The following is an 11,610-nucleotide window of genomic DNA, read 5'->3' as shown; positions in this document are numbered from 1 at the left end:
ACAATACCTATGCCAAACCATTTAAAATATGTAACAAAAGCAAATATACTACAACTATAAGAGTATGAGATAGCCACAAGTGATACTCTTCTGTCTCTTCTTCTGAGCCCTTCCAGCGATAACTCCACCTCGCATACAAACTCCTCTTCCTCTGACCCCTCTGCCTCTTACTCTTACCTCCTTTAGACGTCCTCCATTCATGCTTGCAAAGAGCAACACAGGCCTGAAGACAGATTGCTAATTGAAAAATTTTGTGAAGTGTCAGACAGGTGCTTTTAGTGATTGCATACTGATCGGGGAGTTTCTAAGGGCTCGGAGCATATGATTTATGTTCTGTAACCTCAGTTAAAACAATGGAGTTTGGACCTCTTGAATGACATCCGCGTTAACTGTTTTGCAAAAAACTGTCCATCCACTGAGAATGGGTTAAAACATTTGCATGCAATGGTGACGATAAAGACCGAGAACTTCCCAGCTTCTCCAAATAGGTCAAAGCAATCAATAAAAACTGTAGGATAATGTGTGACTAAAGCTTAGAACAAAATAGTGCTGAAAAAAACAATTTTCAGGGTATATGACCCTGTTTACCCTGACTGGCCATCAATATGAATGGCCATTTTTAACCACTTCTGGCAAACACTTAAAACATTTATCTCCACCCACATTTGCAGCATGGGAACTGACCCTTCACTTGACCCTCCTTAGGCTTCCTGTCATACATGACATGACACTTGTGATGCGAGCCCTCAAGGATCTGAAGAATCTGCAAAAAGGAAGTGAAATAATCAGACTTATAATTAATTAGATTTGTGTCTTTGTTCAAGTTCAAATATTTTCCGTTATTCCCCCCACATACGACACGGGAATCACTGCGACTCTTGCCCAAAGAAAAGCAGCGAGATGATGTAATTCTCCAATGTATCCAGAGGAGGGCAGTCAAAGTCAAAAGATGGTTATGGCCACATGAGCTGCTCCATTCAGTTGCAACGTGTGAAAGACACTGAAGTCAAACAAGAGTGCCCTCTTGGCCAACTTGCATGTATGGATGTATTGTAGCATAATGTGATAACTGTGGAGGGAAAAATGGCTATGTCTAGTAAATCGGCCAGGAAGAGTATAGCCAAATGTTCGGCAAAATAAAATGCATGAGATATACTTTACAAATAGCTAAAAACCACTGAAAACAATTAGCGTGTTGAAATTTAAAAGGCTAAAGAGTGTGCCTACATGACTTGCATACTGAACAGCCCTGCTGTTTCTTTCTTCCCCAGAGGCATAGCAAGTCTAAACCTCTATTCACCTTAGCCAAAACAAACAGAGTGTTGTTCTTTCCTTGTTTTAAAGTATTCCCAGACTTTCCAAAATATTCTTTATGCGCAGTGTTCCATTGAATCCAAACATGGACCTGAAACCCACAATACAATACAATTTGAACTCAACGTAAAATGGAGGTGTTAAAGTCATGTAAAAATATAAGATGTACTTGTGACTTCTGGCATTGTTACTTGTAAAGTGGCTCATGCTAAAATAACAAAAGCAACATATGGTCACACTTAGCTTGAGTGTGCATTATGAATTTTTTGACTCACTTTCATTTTTTGCACATTTCAACAATATTTCCATATAATATATGTGATGTTTAAATCCAAATGTTGTACAGTATGTTACGCTGAGAGAAAATGTTAAATCTAAATATAAACGCAACATCTAATCTAAATCTTGCTTTGCAAACAGCACCTGATACAATGTATTATGCAATGCCTTCAATGAAATTCAACAGATGACTTGGACTTTTTTGTGATTACTGTAATTTTAAATATTTGATGAACATCTCATACTTTGCTTAGCATAACATTTCCTTGCAGCAAAATCGTTTTTCTATGTATGTGCAAAGGGACAGACAGTGTGGGATCCCATTCGTTAGCTCATGCATGCTTACATGTGTTTGTATGGTGATCAGACTCAGATGGAATTGTGCTTTAAGCAAAACCATGTGTGTAAGTTTTATTGCGGCACCATTGAGAGCGTCCTCTCCAGCTGTATTGCTGTTTGGGGTGGCGGCTGCACTGACTACAACTTGAAGGCCCTGCAGCGCATAGCGAACACGGCTGGTAAGATTATTGGTGCTTCGCTCCCCTCCTTGAAGGACATTTACACCTCCCATCTCACCCACAAGGCGACCACGATTGTGAGTGATGTGAGTCACCCCGCTCACTCTTTGTTTGAGCTTCTGCCCTCTGGGAAGAGGTACAGGAGCCTGCGCTCCCGCACCACCAGACTCTCCCAACAGCTTCATACTCCAGGCTGTTAGGATCCTGAACTAGCCCCCCCTTTCTGCGTAGCGTCCTGTACTTTGCGCTATGCTTACTGTCAGCTGTACGCACACTGGCTCAGTTTTGCTCCTCTTATTTATTGGGTTATTTTTATTTATTTATTATTTATTAGTTATTGTTTGTGCCTTCTTGTTTTTATTTTGTGTCGTCTACTTGTTTCCCAATTTGAACAAAGTCACCATATCCTTCTTTTTCCAAGGTCATCTTTCCATTGTTTTATTTTTTCGTCACCGTGGGATGGAGGAAACGGAATTTCGGTTTCTTTGTGTGTCTGACATATGAAGGGATTGACAATAAAGCTGACTTTGAACTTGAAACTTGAATAATGACCCTGATCAATTGAATTAGGTGTGTTTAACAAAAAAAAGATGTAGGAATGCCGCCCCTGAGGACTGGAGCTTGACAGCCCTGATGCAGAGAGAACATGGGAAGGAAACAGAGCCAATATTAAAAACATTTACATTCAAAAGCAAAATCGTTTTTAATCAATTCTTGAGTGTTGTAGATTATTATAACCACTGAAACATGTTGAATAGTTACCAGTTTGATGTTGTGATGTATGGTGGCATGTTACCTTTAAGACCTTGTAATGAAAATGAGCCAGTGCATATCTCATCACACAGATAAAGAGCCCCATTGCACCTTGGAACATAAAGTGCAATGATGGGTGGAGTGAATCTTAGTGAAAAAAGAGTCCCGCGGTTTTAGTTTGAAAACAGGCATGTCTGTATATGTTGTCTTATCCAAACTTAAAAGTGTGCTTGGTTGAGAGGTTATTGTGATTTTCTTGGCATATTTGATCTGTTTAGGAAGGCTTTGCATGATGCCTGTTTTTTTTCTTCTTGCATCATCCATTTAAGTCCACTACTATTCTATGTAGTATATGTGTTTTCAATCAGTTTGACTGGGAGGAAACCTTTCCTTGGATTTTAGGCATCTATGATTGTGCAAGTAATGCCTCTGGTGTGTTGTGCATTTCTATCTTTTTGCTATTTCACTTCCGATTGGGTTGTTGCAATGGTTGTGCACATAAAGGAGCAAATAGTGCAGTGTTAGGGTTCTTCTTCTCCTGGTGTACTTACGTGAACTTGCTCATGAGAAGTGTGTCATGAGAAACACAAGTGGCCTGCTGGAGATCAATTTGCTCAGCCGTCTTGCTGACGGGTTGTTACCCTTGTACAGCCCCTCTCCTGGTGTACTCGCCTTTCTCCTGGTATCACGTCAATGCTTTTGACAAGTCTTTTGCTGACAGTTGAAGGAAACCAGCAACATGAACACGAGAGGCCTACTTGAGATCTGTTTGATTTTCCTGTTCTTCCTGTGGAGGAAATCACAGTCCTGTTGCTTGGATTTTGCCCCCCTCCCCCCAAATCTCCTGGTTTAACGGCATGTCTCCTTGAGCTTGAATTTTGCGAGTAGATAATGACTGCATGTGCAACACTCAAAGAGCTGCACTCACTACCTGCAAAAATACATCCCACAGTACTATTAGTGAGTGGCATGTGTACTGAAGAAACGACGAGCAAGGACGCATCCAGAAAGGATTCAATATCGTTCCTATATCTTGCTATCTTCCTTCCCATCTGTTTTCTGTCCCCCCACTCAGCAGGTGAGATTGATTCTCAATTTTTATTGCTTCCTAACTGGACAGTGCCCAGAGGTGTGATTGATTTGTAGTGACATGGAGATGATTACAGTGCCCTTCACTTTATAACAGAGCAGTAAAAAAAATCCATACATCCATACATTTTCTATACCTTGTCCTCAATTGGGGCGCCGGTGACGCGGAACCTATCCCAGCTGAATTTGTGCAAGATATGTTGTCCACTCTGGTCTGTTTGCCAGTGAGTCACATCCAATTAAAAAAAAAAATCTGTAAGATTAGTCGATCACACCATCTGCTTGTGCCTTACGCCCAGTCCTCTGACGTACGGCATCCTTACATGAGACGGGAGGAGGTCAGCAGCAGGAAAAACAAAAAACACTGCATACAATTCTAAATACTACACAACACATAACCAACTCTGAGCTCCCATCCTTGAATGACAGCTTCACCTCTCACTGCTTCCACAAGTCATTCATCATCATCAAAGACTATTTCCACACTGTCTACATACAACCTTTTTTGAACTTTACCATCCGGAAAGAGATTCAGATCCATAAGTACACGTGGCAGTCCATGCTTCTTGAACGATTTCAGCCATAACCACTGAACTCTAAAACAAAGCATGACAACATATTGAGGTGGGCCGCAGGGCCGCGGACTGATACCGGTCCGTGGGTCATTTGGTACTAGGCCGCACAGAAAAAAAAACCAAACATTTTTTTTATCGACGATCAATTAATTCAGGTCAAGACGCGTAACATGTTTCACCAGTCGAGCCCGTAAAGCCACGGAGCAGATACTGGTGAGTTTTATATTTACGAGTTTTGTTATTATTAGTTTAGTTTAGTTTAGTTTATTGTTTAGCACATATTATTATATCAATAACTGTGCAAGGAGGGAGACGAAGCCTAGGGCTTGTAAAGAGCTCCACTCCTTCTAACCCCCAATTCCAACCCTTAATGCTGAGTGCCAAGCAGGGAGGCAATGGAGCCCATTTTTACAGTCTTTGGTATGACCCGGCCGGGGTTTGAACCCACAACCTTCCAGTCTCAGGGCGGACACTCTAACCACTAGTCCACTGAGTTGGTATAAATGATTATAAATGTATTATCTGTTTATATATTTATTTAAAGGCTGGTCCGTGAAAATATTGTCTGACATGTAACCGGTCCATGGTGCAAAAAAGGTTGGGAACCGCTGGTTTAAAGGATACTTCCGGACATTGAGGTCTTGATTGGGAAAGGGAGCAATATTGTTAAGTTTGATACATATCTGGTGTTCCCATTTTTGTGTCTAGTTTTATATCTGTCGAAATATGCTTGTTTGCTTCATTTATACTATAAATGAATGACCTGTTCACAGACACAAGAAACATATACACCCACACAAACTATAATTCAGTAACACTCAATGGAGGTGAAAAAAGAAATCACATTTTCAACTCCAAACAAAACCTAAGCATGTTACGGATGAGGCAGGACAACAATGTGCAACACGGACTCTTTATTTAAGGAATAGGAAACTGGGAAAACAAGGGCTGGAACGCCAGCAGAACAGGTGCACGTAGCGACTGACCAGATCATCGTGGTGGCTGACAGGGGCAAAGCAAGCAAACATATACATTTTGTGGGAGATACAGCATGTTGAGCAATAGTATGTCTGCACAAATATTGTAGATACTTTATTGACATCAAGGGAAATTCAGCTTGATGCAGGACACCCATGCATGTTCAAGTGAGTGCTCAACATAGGAGTACAACCAGTGGCGGTTCTACACTGAATTACTCCCTTGGCGAAACTACTGAGTGCCGCCCTCGGCCATAAAAAAACATCACACTTTATTTCGCACAGACGTTATATGTGCCAAATTATATTGCAAGAGCCCCTGTAATTGTAATTGTGTGAAGGCGAAGGGTGGCTTGTATTTTTCTCATTCCGAATATTTTCCGATTCCGCAAAATTCCCCAAATTCCGACAAATTTTTCCCCATTCATTCTTAATGGCACATTCGACATTTCACATTTACGTCGTTCCAATTTGAAATTCACATCATTCAGCACATTCTAATCACATTCGGAAGGATTCTCGATATTCCCAAAATTCCCAAATTCGAAAATTTCACGTTTTCACGTTAAAAATTCCGACAAATTTTCACAAAATTTCGTTTTTCACCTCTAACTTCTACATTTTTCAACCGATTCAACTCGTTCCAACTTTCAACTGTTCATCTTTTGCCTACCTATTCCACAACGTTCCACTTACCAAAAACTTCACATCTTTTATTTTGAAATTCAACTAAAATTCTCTTAAATTCCGTTTTTCTACTCTAATTTCTACATTTTTCAACCGATTCAACCCATTCCAACTTTCAACTGTTCATCATTTTTCTACCTATTCCACAACTTCCCACTTACCAAAAACTTCACATCTTTTATTTTGAAATTCAACCAAAATTCTCTCAAATTCCGTTTTTGTACTCTAATTTCTACATTTTTCAACCGATTCAACCCATTCCAACTTTGAACTGTTCATCATTTTTCTACCTATTCCACAACTTCCCAAATACTTCACATCTTTTATTTTGAAATTCACACCCAATTCCTTTTTCCCTTCTCATTTCTACATTTTTCAACCGATTCAACCCATTCCAACTTTCAACTGTTCATCATTTTTCTACCTATTCTACAACTTCCCACTTACCAAAAACTTCACATCTTTTATTTTGAAATTCACACCCAATTCCCTTTTCCCTTCTCATTTCTACATTTTTCAACCGATTCAACCCATTCCAACTTTCAACTGTTCATCATTTTTCTACCTATTCCACAACTTCCCACTTACCAAAAACTTCACATCTTTTATTTTGAAATTCACACTCAATTCCCTTTTCCCTTCTCCTTTCTACATTTTTCAACCGATTCAACCCATTCCAACTTTCAACTGTTCATCATTTTTCTACCTATTCCACAACTTCCCACTTACCAAAAACTTCACATCTTTTATTTTGAAATTCACACCCAATTCCCTTTTCCCTTCTCATTTCTACATTTTTCAACCGATTCAACCCATTCCAACTTTCAACTGTTCATCATTTTTCTACCTATTCCACAACTTCCCACTTACCAAAAACTTCACATCTTTTATTTTGAAATTCACACCCAATTCCCTTTTCCCTTCTCATTTCTACATTTTTCAACCGATTCAACCCATTCCAACTTTCAACTGTTCATCATTTTTCGACCTATTCCACAACTTCCCAAAACCTTCACATCTTTTATTTTGAAATTCACACCCAATTCCTTTTTCCCTTCTCATTTCTACATTTTTCAACCGATTCAACCCATTCCAACTTTCAACTGTTCATCATTTTTCTACCTATTCCACAACTTCCCACTTACCAAAAACTTCACATCTTTTATTTTGAAATTCACCACAAATTCTCCAAATATTCTACATTTCTCAAGTAATTCAACACGTTTCAACATCGTTCGGCAGCATTCCCCGAAGAAGTTATTCATACATTTCGCCTTCACACGCAATTTCTCCAGAAATTGCAAAATTCTAGTTGCAATTGAGCTTGATATACCACAATATAACTCTTTTACGAAACATCCCTCCATAAAGTGCCATTAATGTAAATATCATTATAATGTAGTAAATAATTTCATAAATAATAATAATACATATTAATGCAAAAAAACTCATACATGACATTAATTTGTCTTTCGAGGAAAGAGGCACGATTAGCTCCTTGGTAACGTTCCTGAATTTTATGCTTGGCACACTTTCAATTATGACACAAAAATAGTTGTCACGAATTATAGTGGAACTAGCAAATGGCAAACATTCCATTAGCTAATCACGGGCCAACGTTAACCTAAGGGAAATAAATATGCCTGAAAACTGACCTTGTAACAGTCTTGTCAATCTTAGAACGTTTTACGACTTACAAGACAAGTTAGGATAGTCACGGTGGGGAGGGGGGGGGGTTGGCGCGAATAGTTTTCTTCTTGCTAGGGGGGGGCGTAACAGAAAATAATTAAGAAGCACTGACCTAAGGGAAGACAGAAAACAAACCTAAACAGAATGCTAACAAATGTAAAAGGTATATATCACAAATTATTATTAGCCCTTAATTTACAGTGTTGGGAACTCAGTACTTGTTCAAAAAAGTAACTGAGTTATTAACTGAATGACTGAATAATAGTACATAACTTGTTACCAGGGAAAGTACACGCTCATGCACGTTTCTGCCTTTAACCTCAATGAATTTAAAATAATGTTGATATTGCCACCTTGAAAATGCTAACTTTTCATCAGCTTACTGCTGACTCACCAGTTCTGCCTCCTCTCTGTTGGTGTTACGTGTGACGACTGACCAATGCGCGTCGGCACACATGTAAAAACACTGGCTCTGATTGGCCTCCATAGCGCTGCCTTAGCCGATCGTTCACTGACTTGTTACGTTAAACTGGCGAAACTCCCTTTGTCTTCATGGGCCGAATATATTTACACAGTGGGCCAAATTTGGACTGCTGGCCAGAGTTTGACACCCCATGTTTAGCTCATCTGGCCAACAGCTCTGAGGTTTAGGATTCAGTATTGGCCTGGGTCTTCCAGTGACGTGTTTGCTGTCTTGGGATAGATTTTGCTCCAGCTTCCTCCCACATTCCCAAAGTTATGCATGTTGGGTTCATTGCGGTCTCTCGACTCCATGTGTAAAGGTGAGGGGGAATGGATGTTTTTCTGTACTGCATATGCCCTGCAACTGACTGGTGATCAGGTCAGATCCCATACTAAAAGTGTACCCTGCCTCGAACCCAGACAGAAGGAATAGACTCCTGCTCAACCCTGACCGTAATGAGGTTAAGTCATATAGAAAACGCATGGATGGACAGAAAATGAGTATGCATCAATGTAGCGTGTAAATATTTAAGCACTGTAAGTTCAGCAGGCTCTCATACCCAGTCCTGTTCCAATATACGCTGTACATTTAGCGTTTGCAAGCTTCCCTCCAAAGTCACCGTGACAACAAGCTGCACCATCTATCATCTCTTTTTCATGAAAATATAAAACAGATCTTCACATTGTCTATGTATATTGTATGTCTTTACCAAGCTACACATTATTGAGTTACCGTATTTTCCGGACTAGAAGGCGCACCTAAAAACCTAAAATCTTCTCAAAAGCCAACAGTGCGCCTTATAGTCCAGTGCGCCTTATATATGGACTAAATTCCTAAATTCAAACTGGCCCGAAGCATTGTGTCATGAAATCAAGCATAAGTGGCCTGCTGAAGACTATGAATCATGAATCAAAAAGACTATGGATCATTATTTTGTGATTATAAAGTCATTTGTTGCATCTGAAGTTGAAATAAAAAAGATAAAATGGAGAATGATTTGATTTGGATTAAAAATCCGACATGATGCATTAATGGTGCGCCTTATAGTCCGGTGCGCCTTATATAAGGATTAAGTTTTAAAATGGGCCATCCATTGAAGGTGCGCCTTGTAGTCCCGTGCGCCTTATAGTCGGGAAAATACGGTAGTTTAATATTTTGGGTGGTAATGTGATTGTGAGTGTAAAATGTTGTCTGTTTATATATGCCCTACAATCGGCTGGCAACCAGTTCAGGGTGTACCCCGCCGGCCCCCAGCACCCCTGCAACTCTTGTGAGATAAAGTAGTTTGGATATTGGATGGATGGGTTCTAGAAATGATTTATCATTGTCACTTTTACCTGAAACATCTTAAATTCTATTTACAATTAGCAGTAGTTGTTCATTATTTCTGTTAGGTTATTTTAAAGGTTAACTTGTGAATGTTAGATAAATCAGGTGGCCCACAATCTAACATTTGGTTTATGGTACTTTAATGATGCAAGGCCATCTATATATATGTAGGTACAGGGCCCTAGATTTCCTGCTTAGTATAATCGTTGAATAGCGCTAAGACGTTCTAACTTGTGTGGCAAAAGCATGGCAGGAGGTTCCGTTGGAGGTGGGGTAGGGTTGCGTAGGTTATAACCCCACACGCACACATGCGCTCATACAATCCAAGTTCAGGTTTCATGATCTGCATGTCTGGCAAGTTTTATGCATGTCACGTGAATAACAGCTTAATCTTGAGCATTAATTAACTCAGTCCTTGTGAGAGCAATAACAATTCTCAAAACTCACAGTTGACTTTTTTTGTAGAAATATTTTATAGACTACATTTGCTCACAGTTTTTCACACCATCTGCTTTTATCAGATTTATTCACAAAGCTCATCGAGGAGTCAATTTAAGAAGATGGTTATTTTAATGGGCAGCAAAAGCCCATCGCGGCCGTGCTGGAGCCTATCCCAGCAGTCACCGGGCAGTAGGCGGGGGACACCCTGAACCAGTTGCCAGCCGATCGCAGGGCACACAGAGACGAACAACCATTCGCACTCGCACTCACAACTAGGGGCAATTTGGAGTGCTCAATCGGCCTACCAAGCATGTTTTGGGGATGTGGGAGGAAACCGGACTGCCCGGAGAAAACCCACGCGGCCCCAGGGAGAACATGCAAAGTCCCCACTGTGAGGGTCGGAGGTGGAATCGAACCCGTACCCTCCTGAATGTGAGGCGGACGTGCTAACCGGTGTTGCACCGTCGATACGTTATTGATCATAAAAACATTAAAACATTAAAACTAAATGATCTATCTACAGTTATAGGGGGAAACTACTATATCCAGAATAAATATTGACCAGAGGCTTGTCGTGTGCTGCAAGGGAAATCTGTTACCGACATACAATCATGTGATCTGTTGACTGAAATGAGTTTTCCACAGCTTGGATTACAAATATGGTCAGGACTGCAGAAAACACTCCAAAGAATTATGATGCCTTCAATGATGAGAGGAATCCAGTAAAACTTGCTATACATGACCTCCCTACAACATCCTCGTGGATTTAATACACAGCCTTATGTTATGTACTAGCTTCCATTTCACACTAAGCGCTCCTCTGTTGAGTTATGTCCTCTCTTGGAATGTCCTGTGCTGCATGACAATAACCATGACAGCAAGTTATCTTCAAGTTAAACACTTTGTAACATGTGCACTGTTCAACATGCTTGGTATTTTGCGTCACCAACTCGAAACACACAATCCATGCACTTTGCACCATATTAGAATCCTTCCCAAATTCTTGTTCCAGCATGGAACAGCAAAAGTACATGAACACTAGTACTATTGGGACCGTTAGCCATGACACCACAAGGATGTAAAAACGGACCAACATATTATTTTTTATTTTTATATTCATTACTGTGTTCTGTAAAGTTTTAATTTTTCCTCATATTATTTGATGGGATTGAGATCAGTGATATCTATTTTATCCACACAAAACGCATCACAAACTCTACTGTTTATAAAAATACAATAAAATCATGACGACTGCTACTTATCAAAGATGCTTGCACACTGCGATTCTGGAAGGAAGTGACCATGAGGTTCAGGAACCTCAAAAGGAATAAAAATGCATTTAAAGTTGTCTGCACTTCATAACAATGCGATGTAACACTTAATATACGAGCCACGTAAGAGTAGGAGTGATGTGGCAAAAGTGAACCCATTGTGAACGTAATTACTAATCATTAAGAATACAATGTCCCTTACAGCTTGGAGTTGAATAGGGAAAT

This window comes from Syngnathus typhle, linkage group LG1, assembly GCF_033458585.1.
Source record: "Syngnathus typhle isolate RoL2023-S1 ecotype Sweden linkage group LG1, RoL_Styp_1.0, whole genome shotgun sequence".
NCBI lineage: Eukaryota > Metazoa > Chordata > Actinopteri > Syngnathiformes > Syngnathidae > Syngnathus > Syngnathus typhle.
The sequence above is the reverse complement of the archived record's forward strand: the minus strand, read 5'-3'. Positions refer to the sequence as shown.